General features: G+C 45.4%; 1 protein-coding gene across 3 annotated transcripts in view; it reads right to left on the bottom strand.

Moving 5' to 3' along the window:
* mgat4c (mgat4 family member C) overlaps window positions 1–23,703 on the bottom strand; it is a 109,602-nt gene that overhangs the window by 30,599 nt on the left and 55,300 nt on the right. For all 3 annotated transcript variants that reach the window (XM_086209707.1, XM_086209708.1, XM_086209709.1), the window contains one exon: window positions 23,439–23,525. The gene's annotated coding sequence lies outside the window, so the exon portion shown is untranslated. The remainder of the gene's footprint in view (window positions 1–23,438; window positions 23,526–23,703) is intronic.

The raw sequence follows: 23,703 nt of genomic DNA, 5'->3' as shown, positions 1-23,703 counted from the left end.
GTTCAGCACCAAGGAGACAGCGAGTGTGTGGGTGGTGGAGGGAAGACTCTGATGAAGGTGAGTAGCTTTGTGCAACTTTTAACAAGCGCACCCATCATCCCATGTCACAAAATGTTAGAAATATTTCAGCATTCGCTCTCTTGAAATTCTATAGAGCTCCACAGTGAGGTTCTGGGTGTAGAAGTCCCAGACATATTTTCTATGCAGGGTCTGATTATTAAACACAATGCTGTAACCATCCAAGGTCGACTAACCACACGCCAGCTGATGGTGAAATGACGACGTCGACGCTCTTCACCTTGTATCTCATATTTATAATCTCATGGGGAGAAACTTGACGACTCACAATGGTGAAGTAGAATTTAAGAGCTGACTTTTAAAGAATGAATTTTGCTTCGGGTCAAATCTTTTATCTGGTCGTTGGTTTGCCAAGTTTGCAGCCTCAAAGAAAAACACAGTTTTGGGAATTATACCCATTATTTGCCGTCCTCCCCAGAGTCAAACAAGAAGATGGACACCCTTCTTTCATCTGAGCTTCAGAGCAGCTGGCGGCTAGTTAGCGTAGCACAATGAATGATAGTGGGAGGGAAGAGTTAGCTTACCCCTGTCAAAAGTCACCATATGGATAAAGGGATGAATTTAGGGTCGAAGGTAAACTCGGACAAGTTAGTAGCATCAGTTGCTTGTCTAGCAGTCCCGGTGACAGTAGTAGCCCCACCTCTGATTCTTAAATTGCCAGAGCTTGTAATTAAAACGTAGTTTCATAATGTTATGCAGAACCTACTGCACCTCTTATCCATTACTATTCAAGGCGCTAAGCTAACGAGAGTCTCTTTGTGAACTTTAGCGGCCTAACGAATGCACAGAGGAGAGAAGGGTGTCTATATGCTCGTCTGACACGGGAGGGACAACCACTGAAGAAATTTCCCTATAAGTTGCCGTGTTCTTTTAAAACTCGATACGAGGATTTCCAGTGGAGAATAAAAATGGGAAATTAGCCTCCTGAACGGGAGCGGTGCAGGAAGTGGGCGGTCACCGTGGAGCTCTGCAGCTCTTATGGGTGCATTCAATCTTTTCTCCAATGTCTTGACCTTGTCATCATTAGTGGTTTGACATTTATGCATAATTAACAGGAAACAAATGAGTGTATGCTAATAGAGCAGGTAGAAGTGTAACAAGGGGAGTGCAGGTTTTTGTGGTCTGACCAGGAGAACAACATCTCCTGCCCACATACACCATCAGATTATTTACAGCGGATGGCTACAGCTGAATTGTGCTCCGTGAGATAGCAGGACATGGAGTACAAAGAGCAGACAGAGATAACAATGATAGGAACATTAATAGGCCAGAGGAATGGGTCTGATTTTGTTGCAGGGTTTTCTCTATAAAAATAATCAATATCGAGCCCTCAGAAGCACTGGAGACAAATCACTGCACACTTAAACTCCCTTAGCCAGTCGAAAAATATGAGCTAGAAGGAAGGAAGACATAAAATCAAAGGAAATAATGAAAGCACACGTCTTAATCCGCTTTGGATGTCATAATTTGTGTTGGGAAGGAAAAAAAACAAAACAAGCTTTCGCAGTTTCACGTTCTGATTTCCTACTGGCGGTGACAGCAGCGCTGTGCTAATTCTTTTAAAATGCTCTTTTTCTACAGACGCTCTGATTAATCTTCATATTTGTTGAAGGAGAAACTTGTACTTTGTTAAGACCCCTCCTCCCACCGCTCTCCCTGCCTCATTTGGTCCTAATGACAGTTGACAAGCCCGGCTGATTTTTTCATTAACAGCTCGCACTGTCACCAAAGCAGTCACCGAACACAGGAAATGAGCACTCGTATCAATATTCCAGATGACGGCTTGTAGCGAATTCATCTCAAGCAGACACTTGCTCTGCCACATGCTCCCCAGGGTGATTATTGATCCCTCTGAATTATCGTTACAAGCCAAATTGGGAGGATCTAAACCGGCCACAGCTCACCTGTGTGTGTTCATAGCATAGCGCTGCATACCTGCAGGTGACGCTGGGCTCACCACGTAGCTGGGAGAATGGGACATGTAAGTATCAACGGGAGCGACATATTGTCATGATTCCCATCTTTTGAAAAGTCAGGTGGAATTTTTCATACAGCTCAAGTGACCAGAGTGTAAATCCCTGCAGTGAGAACCTCCAGTTCAGACAGTCTGCTGGAAAATAAAATATCTTAAAAGACGAGCACAAAAAAACACATGGGAAGGATCACGCAAAGCTCATCAAAACATGCAGAAGCACGCGCCGATGTTTTCTTGACAGTAACACAGCTGCAAAAGTCCCACTGTGACACTGAAACCTGGTTTTGTCACCAGAAAAGCGGCTGCACACGTCCATTGGTCCTCGTAAAAATACCTGGTTTTGAAAACGCGCAGTTTCCTCCTCAGGAGCTCTCACTAACAAAAAAAACAAAACATGTTTTTGCTGGCGGAACAACTGCTCCATGCACCCTGGCATCGCAGCTGTTCCAAAAAGCCTGATGGGCCAATGAGAGAAAGGAGGGATAAAATTGCTGCCCATTTACCTTTTACAGGAACAGCCAAAGACCATCAAAGGACTCAACATTTCCGTTATCATGTTACACCATCTCGTCTACGATCTCACAGGACAATAAACATATCATTGGAAAGGAAAGGAAACTATAATCTCAGGACTCACCAACGCCATGCTTTACGGTGCTTTCCTCTGGGTTAGCGTGAGGCGAGGCTAACAGGGTTGTTGTTGTTGATTTATGACAACATCTGATATACAGACACACTCCTGGGGCTTCCACAGCAGTATCAGTTTAAACCCTTTCATTAACGCAGGTATAACACTTCAGTGGCTACCTTATTTTTGTCCTTCATCTCGGAGGCTGGAGGAAGGAAATCAACACAAGAGAAAGCCTGAGCTCCACATGGGATAAAATCTATTCTCTGTTATTGCGCTGCCATTGCTTGAGGGCCGTCATGCTAAAGGTAATGGCATTGCCAGTGATAAATTTATGGCCGGCTTGCTCCAGGTTCCGTGAGGGATATAATGGGCAGGGAATTGTCCAGATTGTTTGAGTCACAGCTAAAATGACAAATGGCCCTCCAGTGACGAATCAACAACTTCATTTACAACGTCATTCAAATGACTGAGTGTGTTCCAATGACTGTCAAAGCGGCGTATGTCTACACAGCGCTGGGTTGGTAGACGGGCTGTACAGTGAGCTGTCAAACTCCAGAATGACTGTAAGGAGGAAATACAGGCCGAGCTGGTTTGATGTGGGCGCCTGAATGTAAGTTGCTCGGGGTTCAATCTGAGGCCTCAGTGGAGGCTGCATGGAGCCCATCGGAGAGCCTCCATCTGCACGCCTCTCTCTCAATGCACCGGACACAGATGCTTTTCCAAAAATCGGTATCCATCCATTTGTTCCCTCCTTTCACGCCAATCCAGACAGCCAGAGCTCCATGCCAATGAATCAATAATGGTGGTGGAAGACGGTTGGCAGTGTTTCAGCGGACTAAGCTAATAGGGCACTAAAATGGCTCCACATTTCCAATCTTTTATAGGGCATAAGACGTCTATTAAAACAGGATATGGCTCCTCTAGGACATAACTTTTGTCATCACGTAGCTACTAAATAATAATTGGTTTACCAAAGGTTAATTGCTCAATAGATACTATGCCATTGGAATTTAATTGCGCTGTTAAATGCCCTCAGTTGTAGCCCATGCTTTTGTACTAGCTCATTTGACTTGAATTGAAAAACTACTTGGATCCCAGACTAAATGTTATGAAGCATCTGGTCCAAGCGGATCTGGATGTTTGCAACTGTGAAAACATCTCTCTTTCATTAAGAAGCGGATCCCCCCCCCCCCCCAGTTGTTTTCAGCCCCCGCATCTTTTTGTCTCAGGTTAGCATTGGTAGAGTCAGCGAGATCAGCTACATGTGGGAGATGTTTCTCTCTCAGCAGACAATGGAAACACTGAAATGCCAATCTGGGATTATGTGAGCACATCAGTTCTGCATACTAATTCTTACATTCCTCAATAAGATGGATTGTGCGGTGGAAAATATGTTCTCAGCAAACACTTCACCGGAGTCATTTAAAGGTGACCTACATATTATAGCCCGCTCCCATTAGTTTATATAAGCATCCAAGGTCTCTGAAACACAACAAGATATAATTCTGACCATGACACCGTGGACACGCCCCTCTCCTGAACTGTTCATAGCAGTGGCGTCTCTGCTAACGACTCGTTTACTAGTTGAGAAACACGAGGATTCAAAAACCCGAAACCCAGATTTCTTTTACTCAGAAATTAATATACAGAAAGAGGTTTCTGAATACACAATTGTGCGTCCCTTTGTATTCCACAGTTAGTCAACCCATGTGTTTGCACAGAGGCTCAAATGCAGCGAGGTAGCCAGTTGTGTAGTCTCCGTTATGCCTTCCATGTCCTCAGGCTTGTGAGGGCCCTGTGATGCAAAATTCATCATCAGATGTGAGGGTCTTCTGCAAACGTGCCCGCACTGGAATCTGTGGGATCACGTCACCCTACCAAGCTTTGCTGGCCATTGCTCCACCTCCTCTGCCGCTCTGGGGAGCGCCACGTGCTCCACGTGCTCCCTCTTTCTTCCTCCATCACATGTGGAGTCTGTCAGATGGATCTCTTCAAGGCGACTAAGAGACATATCCTTAGCCAGCTTCCCACCAGCAGGCCCACCCAATTGGGTTTGCAACCAAGCCAAAAGCAATACAGGGAACCTCACCGACAGCCCGCGTTCACTTATAACCCAATAGACTGCAGCATTACCTGGGTGCTCATATATCACCATTATTATTATAATTTGGCTTGTAGGCATGCATTCATCTTCCTGTCCTCCACGTCCTCCAAGCAGACACCAGAACATAATAGAAGTTGAAACACGTCTGTTGATGCAGTTTGTTAACATCCATTTAGTGGAGAACGACAAAGGTTTAACAGCTTCGTCCTCCTCTCAGGATCAGGATCAAGTTCCATCAAAAAAGGGGCGCCATAATTTGCAGGATGTAGTTACAGCTACAAGAGTTAAGAGGTCATTATCTGGAGTTGAGGACTGCCTCGCACTGCTTCTAAATTTTAAGGTTAAGTTTTCATTTTTAGAGGAAAAATCAATCTTGTCTCTAAAATACCTCGACCTTCAGGTCTCCAAGACCAAGAAGCTCGTTATCGATCCGCAGTTCACCATCCCTACACCAGTGGTCAACGGCTATAGAAAGTGTCAGAGGCATACAAATACCTCGACGCTACAAATGACCACCGGGTCACCTCCAAATCTGACAATGAAATCATTTTCTCCAAATGTCAGAAGAGCATCTTCTGTCTGAGCAAACTCCAGGTCTACCCATCATTTAGCCTTCTAAAGTTGTTTCATCAAATCCATCGTTGCCTGCAACATCTATCAACTACCAATAGCCTCAGATACCGCGCGCGCACACTCTCTCACTCTCTCTCTCTCTCTCTCTCTCTCTCACACACACACACACACACACACACACACACACGGCTAGAGCCGTCAGGCAACAGATAAGTCACTCACATTCAGGACCAAGCGAGCACCACCAAGCTCTGAAATCTATCACATTGGTTAGCTAGCTTGAGGCTGGAGCTTATCCGCTTAGCATCATTTATTTATGAATATTATCCTGTGACTTGTTCTCCTAGTTTTGTCCAGCACGACTTGTCTTCCCTGTCGTCTTTTTGGCTACATGTCGAACCAACTTCTTTCATTTACCTAAAACGCACTCACACTTGGCTCGGCTGCTTTGTACCATACCGAAGCCTGATTGACTCCCCTGCTGGCCTCACGTTGCTCCAGGTCTGAACACGCCTTCGCCATCGCTGACCTGATGTTTGTTCTATTTGAATCCAGCAGATCTGATCTTCAGTATCACCCTGGGAGAGGAGAGTGACAGCCTTTCACCTTTCTACTGTAAGTCAACAATCACACGTTGTACCGAAAGTCGCTTGCACTCGAAACTGTTGGCTACCGATCAGCGAGAGACTGAGCTGCAGGCGGAGGACGAGGAGCACATAAAAAATGTTCTCATGCCGTGGTCGTGCTGTGATTTAGCTCGGTATTGATTTCTGCCTGGAATATTCACCGCTCCATCTACAGGAGTTGGCTAGTTTGCTGTATATACTGCCAAAACACACTGAGCCACTCAATTATACCGTGTTCCTGCATGTCCAAGTACACCGTGTAGACTCCACCTCTTCCGCCTGTGCCGGGGCCAGGGAACCATACCCGGGCGTGGTAGAAAGACACACGTGCCTGGGTACGGTGCCGCCTACCGAGCGTGGGTGATTCTGAATAGATAAATATATTTTGATTCAAACTGATAAATAATGGCTGACTGATTTATAGCCACTTGTCTTGAAAGTATCTGTTCCCATCTTTTATTCCATAAAGAATTTTCTTAACTAAATATTGCCTTAGTCATTCACGGGAACGTGGGCTTGATTCCCCACATCACCGTTCTCGTTCCCCTCACTTATGCTTCTATTTGGGTAAAGTATATTAGGTATTTTACACTGAAATGCACATGACAACGGAAATGAAAAGGTAAAATTTGACATTTGAAAAATAGGCTTTCGACGGCTGAATCAGCGCCGAGGGAACAATTTCAAGACACGTTCTGTCAAGAACAGAACCCAGTGGAAGTTTCTAAATGACGAGGATAACATCCGTTCGTGCTATCAGCTCATTTCAAAGTGGAGTTGGTGAGGCAGAGCTGCATCAAATGAACCTGGAGCAGACGTCTCATTGCTGTTTATCAAACATCCCCTGGCAGGTCTGCTGGAGTAGCAGACTATATCAACTCAACTAAAACATAATTACTATATTTGTGTACTTGCTCTGCCCTGCCTCCAAGGGCAGATATGACCCAATTACGACAACTGTTTGACAACTGACTTGCTGCCGTTTTATTGCTATACAACCGAGATGTATAGATTTTTCAAATAATTTTGTGACAACTGCAGGGGAGGAGAAGTGCAAGAACACCAGCACACAAGCATGTGGCTGCTTCTTGTTGCTGTGGTTGATATCAAGCTGGAGCACATAAACATTCTGACACTGTACCGGCTTTGTGTCCCTGCCCGCCTGTCGAATGCAATGTTTCGCCCCCACTGCACTGCGAGAACCAACCTGGACCTTAGCATCACTGTGGGCTCACTCAACCAAAAGCCAACAGGATTTTTACACTGGATTTGGGAGGATTGTTTCCAATCAATTTGCTTTATAAAGCATAAATGCGTCCGTTTCGTACAAATTTGTTGCGTTGGCTCGACAAATGTGGAACCTCTTCGTATCAGTAGGCAATGAGCAAACTGTATGACTGTATTGCTCCGCAGCGGCAGCCTCCGATTCAAACCGCGCAGCCGCAAAAAAGCAAAAGTTGTCGGATTTAAAAAAACAAAAAAAACAGAAATACTTTGTTTTTGCAAAATACCACATTATTGCAGTGCAATGCTGTGCGTCAAGAGCGCCGCTGGAGAAGGTACGACCCTTACGACCTCAGACAACCCATCATCAATAAATCTGAACCATCATTTGAAGGCGTATCAGAGCTGGTATCAACTGCTGTGTATCAAGTTTCAAGATAGCCAGTGAGACAAATCCTGCAGTCCTGCCTTCTCACTCACGTACCACTCCACATCCCGCCTCAAAACTGTTACCTTGTGGTCTCTGCTACCACCCCTAAAAAATATCCAACTGTAAATATGCAATATTCCTTTTTGTCCATTTTGCTTCTTGCTGTTTTGCTAGGCAGGAAGCATATAATTAGTTTATTATTCGTTTGTGAGAACAGCAGCCTGTGTCCACTAAATTATAGGGCTGTTCAGAGCTTTGAGGCTGAACCACAATGAGCTAAAAGAGGCTATAAAGCTCATTAGAGGTGACTGGGTGATCATTCTCAGAGGGTTTCTCACTGGAAGAGATTTCATTGAATTCAGCATGGATATTTAAATAAATGAACTCGCGCTTCTTTGAATATCTCAAACACTGTGGAGGAGTTCACTCCACAGATCATATAAACGCCCGACGTTATTTCACGTGTAATCATTCCTCTCCACTCTGCATTTAAACAGCAATTTCTCCCCCACTGAGGTTGCGGAACGATCACGCTGGAGTTGCATCCGCCTCACACTCCGACTGCAGGTAATTTTCTTTAAAGTATTCTGCTCTAAGTGACACATGTCATGTGTTTTGATCCCTGCATTGTATCGCTTGTGGTGTTTTAATGATAAAAGCCTTCTTCTTCTGTGGTACCAAAACAGTCTGGAATACCAGAGTGATATCGGGTGCATTTTTTATGTTACAAACTCCATCTTGCTATACCTCTGCTACCTCTTTGTTTTTCTCTGAGGGCTCCAAGAATCCCAAACAGAATTTCTACTTTGTCTTCTGTAGCATGTAGAGGCAGAACCACCCCCCCGAGGCCCTGCACGATTGGGGCCAGTGAAAATAGATTAACCGTAAACTTCCTGCTGTGTTTGTTGTGGGAGATTCCACAGCTGAATGTTTGACAGGAAAGTCATGCAGGAAACCGCCACCTCTCTTGCAAAGCTGTCAACCCCGGCCTCTGACCTCTCGCAGCACGTCGAGCGGCTACAAGTGCTTTCCATCTCGTCTGACTGCTCAACCTGTCAATCTGCCTATTCAAAGGTTTCTCTTTTCCTGAGGAAAAGCTCATTTCCCCCTCCCCTCGGCCCAGTCAGTAAGTGTCACTTCAGTTTAGATTTCACTGCCTCCCTGCAGCCGTGCTCTAAAGCTCCTGCAGAGGGACTTCTGTCTGCTGTTGTGGACCTGCTGTCCAATTAACACTGTGGGGGAGAAGGGATTAAAAAAATAAACTTTGGCAGTGGAGCCGTCTACATCAACACACAGAAACTGAACTTCCAATTGAGACGTTTCAAATGTGCGCTTAAGCTCAACACATTTGGAAAATAACATTTAAACAAAGCTGAACAAAACAGAGAGCTGATGGGGACAGATTTTCATGGGGTTCTGAGTGGATCAATCCCCCCCCACGGTTTAAATACTTAATACCCAGATGTCTTCTGGTGAGCTGCCTGTTTACAAGAATCCCATTAGGCCTGGGGTCTGCAACATCACGAAGGGTTTGAATCTTAATACAGCCTGATGCTTGTCTAGCTTCCAATCTGCTACAGATTGCAGGCCTGTCTGTGAGAGTAATGAGAGACCAGTTCTGCCACAGAGATTTCCTCAAAGACTGCTGGATTAGGAATTCATGGGAGCCACCGCTTGTGTGAGACACCCCCCCCACACACACACACACACACACACCACCACCACCAACCCTCTGCAAATCAATTCTAATTTTGCTTTCCCTGTCGATATCCCGCTCATGGCTCTCTTTCTTTCAGGATTACTAGCTGTTTCCCATCAACTGGTCCCTTTACTAAACTACTTTGGTTAACTTAACAATCTCTGTGTTTCTCAAGAGGTGGGATGGCACGTCATTACATTAAATAATAGCCGAGCTGTAGCGTCCACGACAAATAAAAAGGCCACCGAGAAAAAACCCAGCAAGAACTGTCTCAGCGAGGACGCCGTGCAGGGACGCTCCTCAGCTCAGGCTGAACGACTCGGCTCAGCTGTTCCCGAGTTACTTCTCTAAATCTGTGCTATCCATTATTGAGCAGTCCTCCTATAGATTTCTTGCATCATTCTGTTGCATCTTTTCCAGGCCTCATCATCAGTTGTCAGGTAATCAATGTCAGAACATGTTTTTGCTGCAGAGAAACTGCCAAAGGCAACATATTACAACGGGTCACGGGTTGGCGCTCCCCCAGGTTCCCTGTCAAGTCTCGGGTTTGATGTATGTATACATCCTTCCCGTGAGGGTGTCCAAAATAAAGGAGCGAAAGAATTAAATGAAAATTAAAGACATGAATAAATAAATCTCGCTATGCCTTTGTCCGTTTGCTGTGCGCTGCAGTCGGTCGTTTGGTGAGGTAACCTTCATCTACGGGTGTGGAGAGTTTCTGGACGCTGTTGAACTCAGCATCTATGGGTACCCTCATCATCCTCCTCACTGTCAGCCTGCTGAAACCTGACATTCAACCACCCTCACGACTGCACCTTGTCCTCCATCATTTACTTCCTAAATTATAGAACTGACTCACTGATGGGCCGCATTTACAGGATGAAAGGGTGTGCAGCACATTTAGGAGTGACACCGGTGGCTGAGAGTCGGCCAAAGTAACCCTGATGCGCCTGCTAGGATGTAGCTATCGTCTCCATAATCACAAAATTGCCCTCAGCCAAGGTAGCCACATGCTTTTTTGTAATTTCCTGTATGTTATGAGTGGCCAAGTAGAAAATTGCCTGGCACAGGCTCATAGTTACATACCTGCGTCCGTATCTCCTCTGCTCGATTATTTTGTTTGCTGAAGCCCAAACCCGAGCTTCCGACTCACCGCGTTTTATCACATTTTCTGGATGGAGGCTTTTATCAGAATAGTGCTAATCATGCCTGGCTCCTCGTGCTACGGTTTTGTTACATCGGAGGATCATAACGTGGCTGGCAGGAAATCTCCAAATGGATGGAAACAATACGAAATAGCCTCACCTTTACGCTCCACGGTCACAAGCTGGACGCTTACCAACGTCTCAGTGCGACTGAAAGGTTGAAACACTGGAAATGCTTTGCTAAAGATCTTTGAAAAGCGGTGAAAACCAGACCGTCTCCGTCGAGGAGCTAAACTAGCGACCTCTCTCAAAGGACCAGATTTCCTCGACAAGAAGAACAGCACAACGGACACACAATCTGTCCCAAAAGCTTTGTCTCAGGAATACCTAATGCAGCGCTCTGCTGGATAGAGGCCAGATAATAATACTCAGTCAGGATCAGTGAGGCTGGTCTCCACTGACTCAACCCTCATTGTTGGATGCTTCGTTCCCTGGGAGTCACTGCGCGTTATCAGTGATCATCAAAGGAACTGTCAGGAAAGTGCGGAACTGGGGCTTCCACGGGCCGTCCGAGACGCTAGACACATCTAAATGAGACAGGCTTATTAATTCTTCAGAAGCCACACAGCTTCCTTTTCCCCAAGACTCATTTTGGTACATTTAAGGATGATAAAAGCTCAGCCAGGGAGCTCCCCCGCCTCCTTCCGCTGCGCCCCCCCCTTCTTCTTTCTCACACATACATCATACATAATGCAGGCGCATGCATTCCGTTGATCTCAAGAAGATATGATTTCTTGCTCTGAAATAGCTGTCGCGTTTCAAAGTCTTTTGTGGGAATGGGAATACGTCCATTTCAGGGACAAAAAATTTCCGTGCTAAAAGCGCACTCAGGGAGAGCTGTGGTTAGCCGCCGCCGCCGCCGCCGCCGCCGACTGGTTCTCATGGCTTGTTTCTGCTGTCAGGGACCAAATAGTAGAGTCAGACAACTCAGTAATAAATGCTTTTAAACTGAAATGTCACTGCTGGCAATCCTGCACGTGTTAAAAAAAAACCTTTCACACACACACACACACACACACACACACACACACACACACACATTTAAAGTTAAAAGAATCTCACTGTTTGGTGGAGGGTGGCAAGGTGGACATGGTTCTTGGAAACGGGACAGAAGCATGGCAACTGGAATCCGTCCAGGGGAAGTTATGGGATTTAGGACATTCTGGGCTAATTTGACTGCATTTAACTGAGCACAGATAATTAGCTTCTCCGCCCTACAGGTAAAGTCTGATGAGTTTACTGGGCTCGATGTGTTTATTATTTAAGTTCAATAACGCTAATATAAAAGGCTTGAGAGGCCTGACTAAACACATTCCGTCTCATGGGATTTCCGGCAGTTTTTGGTAGGTGGTTTGATTCTATTCAACATGAGTGTTTTGTTTTTTTGTCGATTTACAAACGCATCATCCGGTACAATCCACCTCTGCTCAATAATCCATCACTCCCATTCAGGAACGACCGTGGACAAGCGTGAACGAGCTCACCTGAACGCACCAGCCGGTGGCTCCCTCATGCTTCGGAGAGTTCTCGTGCTGTTTGACCTCCGTTAGCTTCAAGCTGAATAGAAGTAGCTGCTATTTCCAGAATTCCGAAGTTACCCAGAAGTCACTCAAAAGGCTAAAAATGTCTTTGTGAAAGTAAAACTCCAAACAGTGAGAAGCTGAAAGGCAATTATGGCGTTTATTTATTTATTTTATTGGGGGGGGGGGGGGTGTGAAGTATCCCTTTAAGCTGAAATGACTGCTATTCTGCGGGAAAGTTAACAAAGTTGTTAATTCTCCAGAATGGAGCATCCAATTCCTCCCTAATTAATGAAAGAACCATTTTACCAGTCCCACAATGTGATCTGTTTTAATGGCAGGAACCAGTAGAGGACAAAGCCTTGAAATTCATTACAACTCCTTTGCTTTTTCCCTCTTCTGGAGAGCACTGGATTATATGTGGGACATCAAAAGCTTTAATTATCTTAATTACTGCTACATTTGCGAGTGGGGAATCTCCTTGAAACCAAAGGAAAACGCAACTATTTCTGTGGCCAAACTTGTCGTTAAAATGCACATAATTTGAACGTTGCATGTGAGGCTTAATTGGTGAATTCATGGTTATCAAGGGGCCTCCTTCATTATAATTCAAGAGACTTCTTCACGGCGGCGGTATCCTCACATAATGAATTTCACTCTGGGTTTTTTTTTTTTTTCCTTGCTGAGGTTTCCAGCTGCACAGAGTGACGGACACCCTCACATGACCCGAGCGCCCAAAGTGAACACGCCAAGTTTTCATAACTGACAACTTCCGTGCGTGGCAGTGTGTTGGGAAGTCTTGTTTGCAGTGCAGTGGTGGAAAATTTCCTCTTTCGGCGGAATTTATCACGCAGTGTTGACCAAGCGAAGCTGAGCAGCGAACGTCCAGCTCGTCCAGTCGTGTTCAATGTGACATATAAATTTGACATGAATGATAAAACACTCTCACGCCTTAATTATGCACAACAACATCAAACCTTAAAATCAACGGATCAAACAGATCTGTTGATCAGATCTGTTTGATCCGTTGCTACCATCTGCAGTTTCTCGCTACGTCAGCAGTGCTGCTGCTGCTAATCTGGACTGAGTTAAACTCTGCTCAACTTCAGCCCGTCCTTCTTGCTGCCGTCCCCCCGACGCTCACCACTGCCACAGCATCTGTCATTGAAAATGAATGGCAGCCGGCTGCTTTTGTCGCTCATGAATCTTTCAGCGTGAACACACTCTCAGAATCCAGGATCCTGTTAACTAAAAATCTAAATGGCCCGGTGGATTATCCACCACATCCTACCGCTGATTTAATTCTGCTGGTCAGAGCCCATAATTGGCAACGAGGGGTTAGTTCCACCTGTATGAAATAAACTTAATTAACTTTTCACAAAAGTTCAGGCGGCAAAATACGTGTCTCAGGTCGCTGCTCCTACAAGAATGCAAACCTGAAAACTGTAGGAGAATAAAGTAATTACATCTTAAAGGAATGATCTGCATATAAATGTCTGTACTGGAGAGCAAGCACTGCTAAATGGACCACGAGCAGCCGTTCTGTGCTGTGCCCCCATGTCTCCACAGTGTGTTGGGTCATTGGGGGGGGGGGGTGTCAACCAGAGGTGCAGGAGCTCACCAAAGGGCCAGACGATGCTCGTGCAGGTCGACTCTTTCGGGCACAAAGCCCAGTTGACTTGTTCGTCAGAGCTAAGCCAGCAGCAACTAGCTGGGGGGGTTGGGGGTCAGAGTGAGCGGCTCTGGGCCACCGCAGCCCACTGGCTCAGAGCAGCGGGTCAGCGGAGGGGCGGCCGGACACCGCTGCGAGGGAGAGAACAGACTGAACAGAAACACAAGCAAACATGACGCAAGAGGAAAAAAGGTAGGAGGGAAGCTCTTTGGGGCCTGCGATTGTTTGACTCCAGCGTAGAAAAGAGGAGAGACTCCTCAGAAGTCTCAGCGCCAACAGAAGTTTCACAAGCACCATTTTGCTAATGTGGTCAACGCTGTGGTTTGTGAATCTCTGTGTGATCCGGGTTTCAAAGCAGGCTTCAGTTATTCAGGAGGCATGACAGCCCGCTGCACAAAGGAAGGCTTTGTTCCAAGATATTCTAAACAAAAGCACAAACATCGCCGGCGAAAATAGATGTGAAGACCAAATATAATGGGAACTGGACTTTGATAATGAATCAAGAGTAAACACAGTTCACGTATGGGCCAGGTGAAGTTGCCTGCATCATTAGTATGTTAATGCCAATATTGCTGCATTAATAGAGCTAATATGAGACAAAAAACCAAAGCAAACAATTCTACCAACTACCTTTTTCAGATTTTGTCGACTAAAATTGGACTAAAGCCAACAGTGACTCACCACAAAGAGTCCAGAAAGCCTAAAACTCAAAATAACTTAAGTAGAGACCTCTGGTCAAGTTTTAGTTGACACAAACAGGGTGAGACGAACTAAATATGACGGAAAAACAAGAACCAAAGACATTTGACGCAGGATGGAGACAACATTTCAAACAAGCCGACCATTCACATATATATTCTGCTCATGCAGGTAATCAAACTGACACGACTGCTGCGGCAGAACCACCACCAACATGCATCTCATTTCCATATCTATGCAGCGACCGAAAGAATTCATAATAAAATGCAGCCCAAACACATGTTTGCAGACATGTCAATGGAGCTGTGGTTGCCAAGAGAGACGGCGCAGCTACACTGATACTCTTTAGCCTGGAGCATGCCAACAGCGGTGTCAATTTCTTGACTGAGTCCCTGAGGGCTGCTGGTACAAAAGGCACTTCAGCGTGGGGAGTGGAGGGGTTGGAGGATGGAGGGCTCCTCCCTCAACACCGCCTCTCTGCATGAAAAGATAATTGTCTCCTCCTTACCCAGAGAGATGGGTGTATTTCTCTGACCTTTACTAGGTACTCTTCCCCTCTCTTGCACAGCCAGAGATGTGACAGTGGTTTGCCATAATTACTTCTGCTGATAGAGGTGAGAGAGGACATTTGCATCAGATGAGACGCCCAGTAGTTGGGTCTCGCCACTCGCGTATGCAGCTTTTAATGTCATCGTAATCTGGAAAGGTTAGCGTTAGCAGCTTCACTGTATATCTCAGCTACTGGTGAAATCAGTGACTTGGAAGCAGCTTTGACAGTGAGTACGTGTGTGTGTTAGCGTCTTTACGCAGTCATAAAAACATCTGCACACACCCAAACGCAAAGAAAACATCTTTGAGGTGAAATGAGCACCTCGAAAACTGGCAAACTCCGATTCCTGAGCGCAGCCTCCATCTGTTTAGCGACTCGCGGTCTGAGGAGACACAGTTATGTCGTTATAGTTTTGTTGTCGGGGTTTGTCATCTTTAGTATCTGCTGCCTCATTCAGTGTTGGGCAGCAGCAGAACGACCAAATCTGTTTCTCAGTGGTGTGATTGCAGCGTCGCCAAACAGCTCCTCCACAGCAAACTCTTTTACTGATTAAGGAACAGGCAGACGCGCTACAAAATGAAACCGCTAAAGATCTGCACCTTTATGTTATGCTGAGACAATCCCTTGGGCACTATGACAGCAGTATTTCTGTCAGTATTTGTTGAGTTCTAGTCAAGACGCGACCGAATGGATTCAGTATTTGTGTTGATGGGATCGTATTTGGTGCAGTTAACTAGTTTTCCCATGTGTTGGAGCTTAGCTGTGTAGACGCTTGCCCAACACTACAGTGGATGAACTTTCCATATTTAAAGCTGCATATAGGCAGCAAAGAAACTCGAACAGCTGCCAATCTTAATGTGAAAGCCTGAGTAGATGATATTTGACAAAGTAACAAACTTAATCAGCGTGAACAGTCACCGCTGTCATCCACACATGCATCATCTGATTCAGCTGCTATCAGCTGCTGTTAGCGTTGCTGTCCACCCTGGGACAGAAGGGACATGCAGCAGCACTGACACAGATCAAGCTCCCTGTGGTCGAGGAGGAGGCAGCGTCAACCTGAGTGACACAAACGGTGGAGGCACCGCCGTCTCCGGGGGCTTTCTTAGCATGCTAAAGTCCCTCCATCCACCCGCCTGTCCAGCATCTGCATCACTTTATTTCCAGTGCACTGTAGATGGAGGAATGTATTTTGCATTCGCAACATTTCCAGAGGCGCTGCACTTCCTGATGTTGGCCCCAGTGGATGTTTACGGGAAAATGTGGATAAATTCCTTCAGGGCGTCATTGCTGTAGCAAGAACAGTTTGGTTGTTTATGGCACAGTAACACTTGATCTGGAGTCATGAAGCAGATGTTGAGTATATGGGCTTGTAATTTGCGACAGCTGGAAAAACTTGAAATACACCTTAGAAGTGCTTCAATATTAAGGTTGTAAAATGAGGGGGAACCCAGTGGGGGCGCGTGTGTGAATGAGGATGATCAATGTTGGGTGGCTGAAGAGAAAACTGAGGCTCACTTAGATTTACTGTGGTTTTCCTTTTTTTTTGTTTCTGGTCTGGAACATTAAAGACGGAACCTTCAAAGCAGTGACGGAGTGAGCGTGTCATCACTGATTTGTTCACTTGATGCGTCTTCATCATGTCGTGTTATGCATGTGTGTTGGATTCCAGGAAGAATACTGCAGCACGGGGGGGGGGGGGGGGGGGTCCTACTTAACAATAAACATTCCAGAGTTATTGTCATTATGTGAGGTGACAGTGACTTTGACCTCTAACCGCCAAAATCCTCCCCGTTGATGCTCGACTCCCTGTGGAGATTGGAGGTACTTCGAGATGACACATCAGCAAGAGCGGGGCAGATGGACGGATAAACAGCCTGAACTCATACTCACCACTCCGGAGGACGAACACAAATATTCTAGTAACGGGGTCAGAAGCATTACTGTGAAACTCAGCGTGACTACAACCGAGAGAGAAAGGACGAGTGAAGGCGCGGCATGCAGGGGTTCACAGGTTGAATTTCACCACCAGCCCCACAAAACTGACAGATCGTGCGGTGGTCATGTAACATAATCACAGCAGATAATTGTTCTAGACTGGTTACAAATGACTCAGGCGGTTTTGTTGACAATTTAACAACTGCACAGTGAACCAACATATTCTCCCACCATGCCAGTATCACAGGAAGAGACGCTGCAGCCTGCTGAAGGCTACAATTTAGTTGTGTCCTTGAACCCACTTAACAGTTGTACACGATGCTGCAGAGGTGTACAATCAAGCAAGCCAGCGTCTCTTTGTCTGTGTGCCATTGTTCCTATTCCTCCCGTCTCCCACTGTGAGAGAATGACTCTGCCTTCCATCGCCTCTAAATCCCACAACCCCCAAAGCATACGCGTCTGTTCATCACACTTTCTCCATTCTCTTGTTGTTTTGTTTCTGGGATTCTGGTGACATTTTCAAAGTGCCAGATCCTTGCCTTGAGACATTGTGCATGTGCCCACACCTCTCCACCCCCAAACACGCGCACGCGCACGCACACACACACGCACACACACACACACACACACACACACACACACACACACACCCTGCCTGGAGCCAGGCCCCTCTGCTCGTCTACCTCAGAGAAGCTGGAGCTTGGCATAGCGAGGAGGCTCTGGTGGGTTCTGTGCTCCGCCTGCCAATGCTGCTCTTTTGATCTGGAGCCAGATGATGACAGATCTACATTAAGCTCATAGTCTTCTCTCTTTCGCTCTGCTTCTCCCCTCCTCTTTCCTGACACCGAGGCAAAATGTTACTGTACGTCCACAAGCAACGCTGGGTATCTGCACCCTGTGGGGTCATCACTGTGATTCTCCTCCAACACCAAACTGAGAGATATACAGAATGCCGAGTGGGTTTCCAGCTTGCAGAAAAATACCATGTGGGTGTGAGCCAAAGATAGTGCCGTGTCAACAATCCACGGCTTTACCATCTCTGATGTGCACCTTCAGATTTTGAAGGCAAAAATCACTGTTTTCAAACAGCTAAAAGATTCACTTCTACTGCTTTTTTTTGGTGGGATTTAAAAAAGAAGCACATTTTTGGTGCGGCGGAGCCACTTGTCCTTGTTCCTTCTGCTTTGGTCTCTGTCTTCTTGAGGGTTCTGGAGGTTACAGACTAAAGCCTGATAAAGTGCAACAGGAATGACGTGTTTTTGTTGGCTGACCCAGAAATCCACGTTGCCACAGGTTCTCTGAACAAAAGCCAGTGCAGCCGTTACCTTGGTCCTAGGATTGGTACTGAAAATAAGCAAACTAAATTATGAAACTCGCACATTTTATGATTTTTGAAGCATAAATGCAAGAGTCAGTAATAAAAATGCTGTTAGGCCATGAGCAAACCACTCAACGCATGACATCAACATCACCACAACTCATTTAATGCTTTGACAGTTATCGCCATGATGACGTTTAATGTGCACGTCACCCTCTACAGCCTCCTTCAGCCTCTCCGAATAGCGACGTCATTTTAAACACAAAAAAAACTTCAAAATTCAAAGTTAAGGTCTTCACGATTTGACGCTGCAGAACAAAACACGACCATGCGCCACACTTGTGTTCCTCGGGTTTTAGGACTCATTCCTGCTCGACTACTCAGGAAACAAGGGACTTTCTGGTCTGCAGCACGTAACCGCAGCGTGAGCTGATCAGTGGCCCAGCAACAGAGTTTTCTAAGTTCAGCTAATTCTGGTGGAGCAGAGGAGTCTCAGGCTGCACAACTTCACGCTACGGCTTTTTCATTTCATAACTGAGTTTTATAACCCGCATGATCTCCATGCACACAGGAGTTAAGCGCCATGACCGAATCGTCTCAGTCTACTGTAACAAACCTGAAAATACACTGTACAATGAACCAGAGGTGAGCTAATGAAGTCGAGAAAAAAAGTCTGTGTTTGAATGACAAGTAGGAGAAAACCTATTACCTATTACAATGGTTCTATGCCAATTTTCTTAAAAAAAAAAAAAGGAGTAATTATTAGGGTTTGTAAGCAATTAGATCCACAGAAAAAGCTGCCCAAACACGGAGCGGATTGTATTCAACACCACGCACCCCCTCCGGTACGCTTGGAAATTAATTAGAAAATGAAAAGCTTTCGAATTTGAGATTCATAAAAAGCCAACACATCAATCAAGTTAACATCTTTTCTAATGATGTAAAACAGTGTACCTAATTACCATCGTTCAGACATCTCCTCGCATTCTTTTCAGGAGGCTCAAAGTTGTGCCTGTGACAGCTGCCAGCGTTCTCTAGCTGACCGAACGTCTCCGTGATCAGCCGACGGGTCTATCAAGTGCACAAAAAAATAAACAAATAAAAGGAAAGGAAAAAAGAAGATGTCGAGGAATTGTAGTCAATTACCTCCGTGCGTGCTTGCATGAAGCCTACTGGTGAAGAAGGGTGCACACGGCAGCAGAGTGAGAGCAATTAGGACAGGATGCATGGCTAACAGCTGCTGATGAACGAAGAGTGACATGCAGTGATGGAGCTTCAAAATTATAAAAACACCACCAGCTGTTATTTCTGAAGGGGATTATCTGCTTATTACTGTGATATCCAGCAGGAATAGCTCGGCAGTGCATTATCTAGCATGGCGGGAAGCTTTCTGAGAGGTGAGACTTTGTGCTGAGAGATAAAATACTCTCTTTTTTTGGTTGCATCCACTGCTATTTTCAATCATTCTTTTCTTAGGCGCCGTGATCGAGAGTGTAATTTGAAGAGGAAGGACAAACAGCAGAAACTGAACTTGCTGTAGCGTTTGTGTTCGTCATGTCGGAGCCGTCCTTTTATTGGTTGGGGCAGTGCTGTTGTGTGGGCTGTGAATTGGCAATCAGTCTGTCACATTACCATTCCAATGGTTACAGTACAGCTGCAGTGAGGAGGTCACGGCCTGGCTCACCGGAGGAGAGCACGCTATTACGTTACACTCTTTGAGGTAATTGACGTCATTTTTCTAGTGGCAATGAGATTCATAACACACACACACACACACACACACACACACACACACACACACACACACACACACACACACACCTCGCCTCACCTCAGTTAAATTCTATATGTTGAATCCATTTCAGTCTCATACTGATGTGGATTTAAAACAACATCTTCTGCCTTTGGAAAGTCCCCCCCCCCCCCCCCCCAAACAAACAAAAAAAAGGTGCAGAGACTGAACGTGGAGATGATGAAAACGAGACAGAGTGCAAACAGGAGACAGACGAGAGGAAGAGACGGCTCTTGGTCGCACCCTCACGGGGAAGACGCAGCTCACAGCTCACACATCTGAGTCAGGCGCCACCCTCAGAGGCTGGAGGAGGGCGGCGCAGGACTGCAGCACGATTGGAGCTTCTTCATCAACATAAATGACACACTATAATGTAGTTACTTGATGCTTATGGAAACATTTATTAAAAGCTAATCAATTTTAATTTCCTAATGGTGAAGTTGGGCTGAAATACTGAAGGATATTGGAGGCTCTGATGCTCTTTGTCTAAGTTTTTTTCATCACTTTATGCAAGTTGTTTCAAACATAATTGATGAGTACGCCTTCCTTCATTTACAATATGGCTTTAATACCTGTTGTACTGCCTTATATTAACATTTCTCTGCATAATGCGATGAAATAACTTTCATAACGTACACAAATTTCAGGATATTACATGATGAGTGGAATGGTGACAACCAAAAGATTCCAGCAAAAACAAGAAACTTGATGACTTGTGAAACCATGAGTTTGTATTCCAAAATAACAAAGCAAATATTTAATAACCTGACGCCACGCGCTGAGATGATAGCGACTCGTCTCCGTGCGGCTCCACACCTCTGCTACTTTTACTCGAGCCTGGATACAGCTGTCACGCTTGTTGATGGAAATGTCAAATCAAAGTGCTGAATGCTAACGGCTAATCTGACCTGTCGCAACTCCTCCAGCTTTGATAAGCTCTTGTTCTGGGTCTGGTGCGCTGCGAGGTTCATTAATGGCTCTGTTAAAAATGTGGGATCAGCTTCACCGGAACGGCTGATATTGATGTAAACGCGAGGACTCTCAGCCGGTTTATCACCTTTTCACACACCACCAGGAGCAATAATATTTATAGCATCTCCCAGACACTAGGATGTGTTTTTAGTTTCTTGCTGTCGTCTTTCTGACAAGCATGTGTTAATTATGTTCCCTCGTTTAGTCAGCCTGCAGAGTATGTGATGCTCTTCCAAGCCCAGCTCTGCGAGGCTTTGCTGATTTGAAATCTAAGCACAGTCTCAGTCGGTGCCATGCTGTCCTGTAGAAGAAACAGCTGTTTGCATGAATCTTTAATGCACGCCCACATTGGCATGCCACTGAAGCAGATGAGGATGTTGAAGATCACCTCCATCCCCGATTTAAGCGGTTTCAAGTCCCCGCCGTTCCAGAATGTCAAATATCTCATTCACTGGAGTGCGCCACTTAAGAATGTTACAGGTTAGAAAAACAGAAACAGTGACGGCAGTTTAACCGCAGTGAAGCGCCATCACCAGCGCGGCGGCGTCACGGCGTGAGGGGCTCTGCTTTAAAAGCAAGCCACGTTAGCCACGACGTGCGGCTTGGAATTCATCTCACCATTATGTTAATATCAGTGAATACAAACACTGATGCCCACGGTGTGTGGAGGTCCTTCTGTTGTACAACACTTGCACAAAACGTCTCTTTTGTCAGACAGCAGTTTAGAGGTTCTCTACATGAGATCAGGTGTAAATAAATGAAGGAGAACCTCAGTTGCGACCCTGAGAGTGACGGTCAGCTGGTGGGCAGCCCGTCTGGGGGGGTCGTGTACATCCACGGCTCTTTCTCTGGGCTGTGTCTGTGTTTTTAGTTGATAACTTTAGAAAAAAACTGATGATCGACGTCTGAGGGAACTTTGTGGACAGATAATCTGACTGGAAACACAAGCGATTAATATTCGCAGGCCCTGTGGGTCAAACGGTAGGTTGCGAAGACGGTTGACTGGTCCTGGTGCAACCATCAGACGTGCCTCCGGACACGCTGAGCTAATTCCTTGAACCGCATCTGGAGAACATCTGGAAGAAAATAACTTCCCTTTCTGGAGAACCTCGATCAGTGATCCAGAATAACTGTTCTTTCTCATGGCCGATATCTAAAACATGAGCATGATTTAATTAAATTCATTGAGCCGATGGTTTTTGTGGAGGGGGATGTCTTTATCCGTCTATCCACAAAAACTTTTAAGTATATTTAGAGCCATCAACATAGATATTAAGGACTGCATGCTGGACCGCTAATATGGAAATCTCAATTTTCCACAGATATGAATTCAGTTTATCAGCAGTATCGAGACATTTCACACTCACCTAAAGTTCCTCTGAGTACCTTGAAAAACACTGCAAATACAAATTCTTCTCCCGCCTGTCGTTATTTCTAATATGAACTAAGTTAGCTCAAAAGTAAAAACATCTCGAAAACAATTACATTTTGCAAAGTCAGATTAACTTGGACAAAATCATTTTGTCAGTGTTTACAGTAGAATATTAAAAATAAAATGATAAGATGCGGTTCCTGCCTCAGAAACAGGATATTTGTGTGTGCGTAATGAAAACGGCGGTGCCACACGCAGCTGCAGGAGCAAAGTCAGGGGTGATGAAGTGATTTCAGCTGTTAGCCAGCCAATATTTAGAGAAGCTATCACAGCAAATATTGTCGGACACACACATTCTGCCGCCGTATTCAAAGTGTGTTTTATGATCTTCGTTAAGAAGGAAATTTACAGGCTCCCCTTGATTTTGCATCCCAATAAATGTTTTCTTCTCCCCTCGTTCAAGTACTTTTTTTTTTTATTTGTCTACAAAAATCACTTTGTAAAACAAGCTTAAGAGTAAACACTGTAAGCTGGATATGCTGCCCTGCACACAACAACAATACAGGCTGTCAATATGGCTGCCGCTTTACAATTGTTGGGCTTGGCGACTGCTGTCTGTATCACACAAGTGTGAAAAGCAATAACGGCACCAAAGTGCAACTGTTGCCGGTCAATATTTTCCCTCCCTGATAAAGCCTCTGGGCAGGAGTACACCTCCGTGTAGCCAACACAAACACAGCTTTGCTGCTTCAATCTGTCACAGTGTGTGAATATGGAGCCTAAATAAAAAGCTCTCTGCACAGACCCTCGTCTTGCCTCTCTGCATCCTCAGTTTCACAGATAAATCATCCAAGTATCAATGGTGGGGATTGCCTGAGACTAAGTCATCGTCAGAGTCTGCGGGGCTAAAAACAAATCACTGCAAGGATCCAATTAGCCTTCCTGGATGTAGAGCAGCAACATGGTTTCCCTTTGCGAGCGTCCCTCCTCTGCATTTAATGAAAACTTTATCACGAGAATGCATTTCTCAAATCCAAAAAATAAGCAACAAAACGATTACCTTATAAAATGTCAGATGTGTTTGTGGGAGAGAGTCTTCAGGGTGACCTGGGAGGGGGGTACAGGAAGGAGTCTGCCTCAGCTGGATCTGTGAAGCAAAGAGAGATTCACACATAATCAAAGCCTTCAACAGAACGCACGCTTCTGTTTCAAACTGGGAGAGACCCACGTATATCGGTGCCGACGCAAGAGTGCGTGGGAAACATGTGATATATATGAAGTTTGCACACATGCTGACAAACTCTCACACACACACACACACACAC

The sequence above is a fragment of the Aulostomus chinensis genome, chromosome 7 (assembly GCF_037954235.1).
Source record: "Aulostomus chinensis isolate RoL2024-O1b breed Wild chromosome 7, RoL_Achi_v1.0, whole genome shotgun sequence".
NCBI lineage: Eukaryota > Metazoa > Chordata > Actinopteri > Syngnathiformes > Aulostomidae > Aulostomus > Aulostomus chinensis.
The sequence above is the reverse complement of the archived record's forward strand: the minus strand, read 5'-3'. Positions and strand labels throughout refer to the sequence as shown.